The sequence below is a fragment of the Pundamilia nyererei genome, unplaced genomic scaffold (genome assembly GCF_000239375.1).
Source record: "Pundamilia nyererei isolate P.nyererei 1_Seehausen unplaced genomic scaffold, PunNye1.0 scaffold00115, whole genome shotgun sequence".
Taxonomy (NCBI): Eukaryota; Metazoa; Chordata; class Actinopteri; order Cichliformes; family Cichlidae; genus Pundamilia; species Pundamilia nyererei.
In genome coordinates, this window is record NW_005187516.1 from 722,086 (window position 1) to 730,195 (window position 8,110).

Here is an 8,110-nt window from a genome sequence, read left to right on the forward strand (position 1 = left end):
GTGTTGCACCCAACTGTGTTGTGCTGACCCTTAAGCTGTTTGTAACAGTGTATTTATTACATTTTCTTGTATATGTTAATACTGAATTGATAATATTCGCTGTATATTTGTTATTTATATGCACTACCACGTGTCAAATGACAGTTTGACTGAACTCGTTTGTTGGTTCATCCGTGTATAGCAAGGTATTTTGCTATGAGACCATAGCATAAACTTATGCAGGTCAGTTTTGACGATTTGAAAAGTATGTTTCGTTTGAAATTCCAGCCAGAAGTGTTTGTGCAGTGGGAGCCAGCAGCGCTTCATACAAGGCGCAGCAGAAGCTTTTTTAGTCCTTTTGTTCCTGGCGAAGGCTGGATATTTACTGCAGCATAATGTGTACAGTGACAGGTCATTGTACAGCTATAAGGATAATTGCTGAAATTTATACCATTGTTTCAAATGTATTTTTTCAGTGTTTTCTTCACAGTATACTGTAAAACGGTCTATGTTGTGCTCAGCAAATGTTTTCTATCAGATTATTAAAACGGGCATGTATAACAGACTCTTCTGGTCCGAATGTTATTGGATTACATCAGTGACGTTTGTTTCAGTGATGTTAAAACCAGTTTGGAGACAGATTTAAGTTTCAATTTAAATGTTTTTGTCTATACACATTAAACTATTTAGAAATTGTCCTAAGATACATATTTGCACATTATGCGATTTAAGGTGCACATTCAGGAGAAAGTCTGTTAAAACTAGAAAAGTCCTGAAGAAACAGACGCTGCGCATTATTTTCTCCCATTTTTAAGGCACAATCTCCAATTCCAAAAATGTAAAGTGTGAATAAAAACACTGCAATGATTTGCAAACCTCCTAAATCCATTCACAATAGAGCAAAATAAATTTGATGGCAGCAACAAATTTTAAGCAGTTCAGGGTGGTGCATCAAAAGAGTAACTGTTGCTGTTAGCAACAGGTCAGTAACATGACTGGGTAAAAAGAGCATGTTAGAGAGGCAGCGGTTGACCACTCTGCAAACAAAAACAAATCTTCTGCGCATATCCAGACGAGGTATTTAAAGTAAGACCTTGCACATTTCAGCAAGACATTGCTAAACCACATACCACCACATATTAGAACAGCATGGGGTCTGGCTGAACTACCAGCTGAAAACTGGTTAAAATACATGGAAAATACAACAAAGAAGCTAGAATCCTATATCAGACAAGAACAGGAAAAAATCTCCAAAGTCCAGGAGCTGGTCTCCTTAGTTCGCAGATGTATACGGACACAATTGTTGCCTTTTAAAAAAATATTTAACAAAAATTAAATTAAGTAAATGTTGACAATGTATTTTTTAAGTTTTCTCCATTGTGATTTTGGAAGACTGTAGAACCTTTATTTTCAATAATCTGATGTATGTAACACAGTGCTACCCAACCCTCAACAGGATTGGTTCCACTCTCATAGATTTCCAGTAAATATGAGTCAAGCAAAGCCACCAACTTTCAGCATAAAAAACGCTAACACGCTAATGCAGCTCTGTCTCAAGAAAGCCAAATCTATCTCCCCTAAAGCAGCTGGCTGGTTTAACTGATAGAAAAACGTAAAGGTATCAAAAAGTAACATTAACACAAAAAGCACCAAGTATTTTGTAAGAGATTAAATTTTTACCAGACGTCTCCACAAATCTCCACATGAAAAAAAAGAGAAGAAAGAAAACTGATGCTGTGCAATTTCCTCTTTTTGATGGTGAAGATTTGTTGTTGCCATCAAATTTAAAATGACAAATTCAACATTTTGTGACTTACTATGAATAAAATCTGAGTTTAATAGATTTGCAAACCATTGCATTCTGTTTTTATTCACATTTAAACATTGTCCCAAGATTGTACAAAACTCTGCGCAGGAGTTCAAGACTGGTTTCATTAAACTGCAAAGCACAAGTGTGCAATGTCAGGCCTTTCCCTGCCAATGATGACATATTCCAGAAATTGGTGTTTTGAAATAATGCAATAGTGTTCAAAATCAAACATTAATAGAACAAAAAATGTTCTGTGAGTTTTTGAATAATTAGTGATTCATTCACTAAGAGGGGGAAGTGTTCTACAACATTATATACAGAAAGTTCAGCAACAATCAAACACATAAGTAAAGGGAGAAAAAAACTGCCAACAATGACAAAAGGAATAATGAAAGCATTTTGTCAAAGAAAAGTGAGAATGCTCTCAAATCTAATGGCTTGAATGATTTTTATTTATCAGGTAATAACACTGTTAATGGAAAAATGTAGTCACTGTTAGCGTGACTACATTTTTCCTTAAAATAATAACCATGTATTATTATTGTGCACAGTTTTTTAAAGCACTCGGCAAAAAGAATGTTTCAAGTTTCTTGAAAACTTCAATGGAAAATTATCTTATTATTCTTCTGTGGGTTTGGTTTCAGTGTCTTCTGTCACCTCATGAAATGCCAGTCATACTGGAACCTGCCGGCTGTGGGGAAGCCATACCATTTCTTGATGTTGGTTGCCAAACATGACTTTTTGTGGAATATTTGGGTTGTTGACATGTGCTGAATATGGAACAAGTCAAACTTCTTTGTGACGGTAATACAGTCACCCAAAAAAAAAAAAAAAGATAAAAAGATAAAAGGCAGCCAATTGTATTTCACTGAGCTATACTGAGTGCCACACTTTCTTTTTAGACTCACAAACATGATCTGGTGTGGAAATGATCTGAATCACACCAAATGTATGTTCAGAGGAAAACGCCAGAAGTGACAGAAGGAAAACAAACAACTGGATTCAGGCCTCAGTGATGTCACTTCCCTGCACTGACAACAGTGACTGCTCTTCCTGCTGATCTGAGGTCAGCATAGCTGGACATCAAGTCAGCAATGTAAACAGGAAAGGTAGAGATAGTGATGCTATGCGCTGGGCCCTCAGGGCATTCACTCTCCCATGGCTTTGAGCACCTTGACCCAAACAGATAAACATCTGAATACGTGATCAACAGGAGGAGAAACATGAAACGACGGCTCTGACAGTTTTCAGTTTGTGGGCAAACTCCACAAGACAAAGCAACATAGACTTAACTAACGACATTCGCTGATGTGATCTACTCATGATTCATGCTGAGAATAATCTCCTGACAATCTGCAATAATAATACTAACATTTATTTATTAAAACCTGACAGTGCCAGTCTGTCTCAGCTCCGTTCCTGACATGACTCTGCTTCCCCTAAAAATTCCGACAGTTACTTTATTACATTTATGCGGTGACCAAGGTTTAAAAGGCACTCATTACTTAGCTATGAAAATTACCTGGTTGCACAAAACTGAGAAAGACCAGTCAAGAGGTCCTTTGTTCAGCGCAACACGCACTGATTTCAAATTTACAGCTTTAATGAATCACCGGTTACATTTTGACCGTGCTCAGAGTTTCATTTATTTTCCTTGGAGTTTTTGGATGTCTCGATGACACCAGGAAACCCTAAACCATCCTCGTCTTCCTTTAGATTCAGCAGAAAACGAGGTGACTGTTTATGGTAAACACGGGCGCAGACAGGCTTCCATGGGGGTGGTCCATACTGCCATAGCAATAGGCAGGGAGTTTGTTTGAAACTCTAACACAAACCTTGCGGTTTGTTGGTGACTGACGTAAGCTGGGCTGGAGGCAGCCCGCTCCGAGCCTTCGACAGCAGCACCGTCTGGGTTCAGGCTGGGCAGGACGCTCTTACTGCCAGCAGATCCAGTTGACAGCCACTCAGCGTCCGTTCTCCACTCTTACCAGCCAGGACCCGAAAGGGCCCGCGGCCCAGGGCCAAGGCAGAGAGGAAGAGAACCACTTCCAGCAAAACAAACCTGCTCTCTACATATCCACTTTGTAAAAACAAATGCCTTCCTGGAGTTTCTCCTGGCCAGCTGCTGTTTGTTTTTAGTCAGGTTGACAGTAAGAAGTGAAGTCAACTGGGCGTTCAGTGTTAGGGGAATGTGGGGTAATATGAGAATGGGGCATTCCAGGATAATTCAACAGCGCTCCAGGCTTTGTGTGTGGATGGCACAGATCATCTCAGAGTGGCTGAGACAGATGGATAAGGAAGTGAGCTCAGAAGGACACTTCTTCCCCACAACAGAATATGATGAATTTGGAAAAGATCAGATGAGGCAGCTAAGCTTCCTCTAAGGCCTTGTGTGTGTGTGTGTGTGTGTGTGTGTGTGTGTGTGTGTGTGTGTGTGTGTGTGTGTGTGTGTGTGTGTTGTGTCTCGTTGACTCTAAAATGCAGGATTGGGACAATAACAGGATGTGTCCTTCCCAGAAAATGTCACAAATCATCGAGTTATCAAACATGGCGGCAGTCATCGTAGATATGCCATTGTTTCTCTGAGTGTGGTTTTTGCCTTTGCATGCAAATGCCTCAACTACTCACAAAAAGCATTAACCGTGTATGGCAGCAGTTATATAATGCACAGAACGCACAAATCCATTAAAAAAAATAAAGTCACAACACATCTGAACCATAAAGGACTCTTTCTCTCAACTTTCCATACGTGCATGCTGGCTTTGAGAACTCCGAGTAACACTAATGAGGTGTCGCCTCTGAAAACACGGCGATCAGCTGTGCAGAAGAATTACACCGACCAAGCTGGCAGCTGTTTGTGAAGAAGAGGCTCCTGTGATAGATGCTTTTCCAGATTTCAAGGCAACCCTTGGACATTAGCCTGTGTATAAAGCTGTCTGTGTCAGATCACATTTAACCCTGATGCATTTAAGGACAAAGCATCGGCCTGACATTTGTGCTGATTCCTCTGGGCTCTTTACCCAGAATGCAGCTTGCCTGGGAATTGCTCGGACATGGAAGGGAACATCCCCGTGGGAAGGCAGCAGGCACACAAGAGTACACAGTGAGACGAGGAAGAAAAATAAATAAAAATAACATGCACGCATACTCAGAGATGACACATTTGGTCACATGCATACATAAAGACACGCTGAAAACATTGTGACACTGGGATAAAAGTGTGAAAGAGATGGAAAGATGGAAGCATCCCAGTCCAGACACAGAGACACAACAGAAGCCTTCCAAGCTTTTAAATTCAGCTTAGATGTCTTTAATTTCCAAACATTTTTTCTGCCACTGGAGCTAAACCATGTGTCTTTTCTTTCTTAGCGAATGAGCTTGGCTCTGTGAAATGGGCCTCCGTCATGGGCTACGGTGTTATCAAGACCAAACTCAACTGTCAGCCAAATCATGTTCAATCTGCATGTGTTGCTTTTGATTTTACCCAGATCAATAGCTGTCCTTACTTGACTTAAACACACACACACAGAGGGAAGGGGGAGGGCATGCAGATCTGTGGCTCTGGTCTGTCAAAGTCAGCGAGTGCGTGGGAGGAAACGTTCAACATGAGCTGCCCTGGCAGCCTGCAGTGAAGGGAAAAGAAAGTGAGAAAGAAAAAAGAGAAAAAATAGTGGGGTCTATACCACACTGCTTGCTGTGTGCGCCCTATTTGAAGGTATACCGTAAGCTGAATCTATAAAGGTGAGATAATCCTCTACTATTAAAGGTCATTGCTCCAGACTTGGGTTTAACTCTGGCCTGTGATTCCTGCCTTTTTAATGTTTCACCAAAGCACACTTCAAATTCATGTGAAAAATCACTGGAAACGCAGCTCAGATAAGTAAATAATATCGCTTTTTGTGTACCTGACTTACCAAACAACACGTGACGCTGCCACCAGGATTTGAAGATAAGGTTGTATTCGAGTCACTGTGCATCAGCACAAACCTTTCAACAAGCTTCTCTCTACAAGCTCTCTGCGTGGAATAATGCTGAGTCTGCTTTCAACACCTACACCGTGACAAGTAAACTCTCTCCTTTTTAATTTTTCATCATTCTGGAACTATTATGTTTCTTGTCATCGCAGATGAGATGAGATTAGTCACAGTCCCATTGTTGTTTTGTTGTGAATTCCAGTAAGGATCCGAGAGCGTCACCGTCTGCAAGCGCTGACCCAACTTCCTCTGTGTGCACTCAACAGAAATGATAAGGCTTCCACTTCCCCCTCCACCCTGACTCGGGCAAACAGCTGCCCTGCAGCCCCAGACTGGGCCCTCCGTGTCAGCATCGGGCCTGACTGCACGTTGCTCTGTGTGGACTTGATGGAGCACACAGATAAGGCGCACTGTTGTGGCTGGGTTTCCTTTAAAGCAGTATGCGATCATTGGTAGATAGGTTCTAGCAAGTAACCCCTATGTTTGGATCCCTTTGTGTCTGCTTGTGTGTGCATGTATGGACTGAGTATCATGGAAAAGTACTCATATCCTCCATTTAAACAGAGCAATATAGCGGTCCAAAAATACGTCATTATGTGCACGTGCAAATCTGTTTCTTTATCTTTATTTTTTTATATAATTATCAGCAAAATCTCTTTTAAGCATCAAAAGTGAAAACACTCATTCAGTAGAAAATGATGACCAAACATGATTGATGGTGTTTTTATTTGTGTGTGGTTTTTATGTCTAAGATCCTTGTTTATTCTTGTAAATGAGCTCTAGCCTGCACGATTTCCAAAGCGGTCATATATCAAGTACAGAAATGACTTCGTGACTTTGCACTGCTGTACCTACTCCAACCAGTCCTTTATGGACACTTAAAATATCTTAATGAAACTGTTGTTACATTTGTTGCAATCTTTGCTGCCCTCTTGGCCTGATCTCCAAAAAAGTATAAGTAAATTATAATGAGACTTTTTACCGGGGTAAATAAAGAATATATAAAAGTCATTTTTATATATAACACCGATTTCAGCTTGTACCTCGTGACAAAAATGTTCTTTCAATTTCAAAATGATTTGACATCAGATATGATTGACAGGTAAACAGGTTCTTCCTTTATCCCAAGTGCCACTACTGAAGGTGTTACGGGTATCAAGGAAAAAAACATGGGTTGAAGCTTACAGAAATTAATAAATTGTGAAACAGCTACAAATAATAAATAAATATAGATTTTTTTTAAAAAGATTTTTTTACAAATATATCCTAAAAGTATATAAAATGCCAAAAAGTGATGCTAAAAGATAAAGATAAACGACAGAAGCTTAAAACAGCAGATAAAATACTTAAGATATGAAGTTAAAATAATGGATAAACTCTTGAAATACATAAAACAACCACCCCAGTAAAACCTGCCTAATATTGCAGAGGTTCTGTGCTGCATTGGCAGCAGATCTTTTGGTTCCTGTGGCTTTGATGGCTGCCTCAGCGGATCGGTTTTGTTCCAGTTCAACTTGCTGCGCTTGGCCAGATCGGAAAGTAGGAACTTTGTGCTGAGTCAGCTTCGCTTTTGCTTTGTGTTACTTTAGCTGTTCCCCAAAGGTCTGTGCAGCGCCTTTCTGATTGTAACTGCTTAACTGCTGCCGCTGAGCAGTGCCATAGTGTGAATAGGTGTATGGGAGTCTGCAACAATGTTTGGGTACGTGATGTGCAAAACTAAAAATCTACAATCAAAACTAGGACCCATAGTTTCCCCATTAAAATGTTCCTTTCACTTCACTGGAAAGTAATGGCTCTGATAGTTAAAAGCAATGGCTAAACTGCTACTCTGACCTTTACAGTTGCAAGAAAAAACTCTGGGAACTCTTTGGAATCGTAGAAACATAGTCAAGGTGTCTGGCACAGCTTCACCTGTTTCCAGGCTGCACAGAGAAGCTTAAAGCTCTTCAGCTTGTAGTCTTCAGCAGGGACGACACACACTCATTATGCATCATCACCGAAGTCCATTGACACAACAGGACTCAGGTTCAGCTCTGCCGGCCTTTCCCCCATCAACACCCTTCCAGGTTTCAGTTATCATTGCCTTCATGAGCAGCTGAGGTGCCCCAGCAGGACAACGAGGTCTCAGATCAAGGATTTTCCAGCACCCTTTTCTGGGACTCTGAGAAGGCCGGGTACTCTGAGCCATTGGCACATAAATGTTAATAACAGTGTGGGCCCGTTCTTGACCCAAGGAGCGAAGCTACCCTCTCACTCACTGGAGAAAAATCCTGTGTAGAGGCACCAACCAGCTCTGGCTCTTTCCTGAAATACTGCAAAGAATGAGTTTAACTACAGTTTTGAAGTT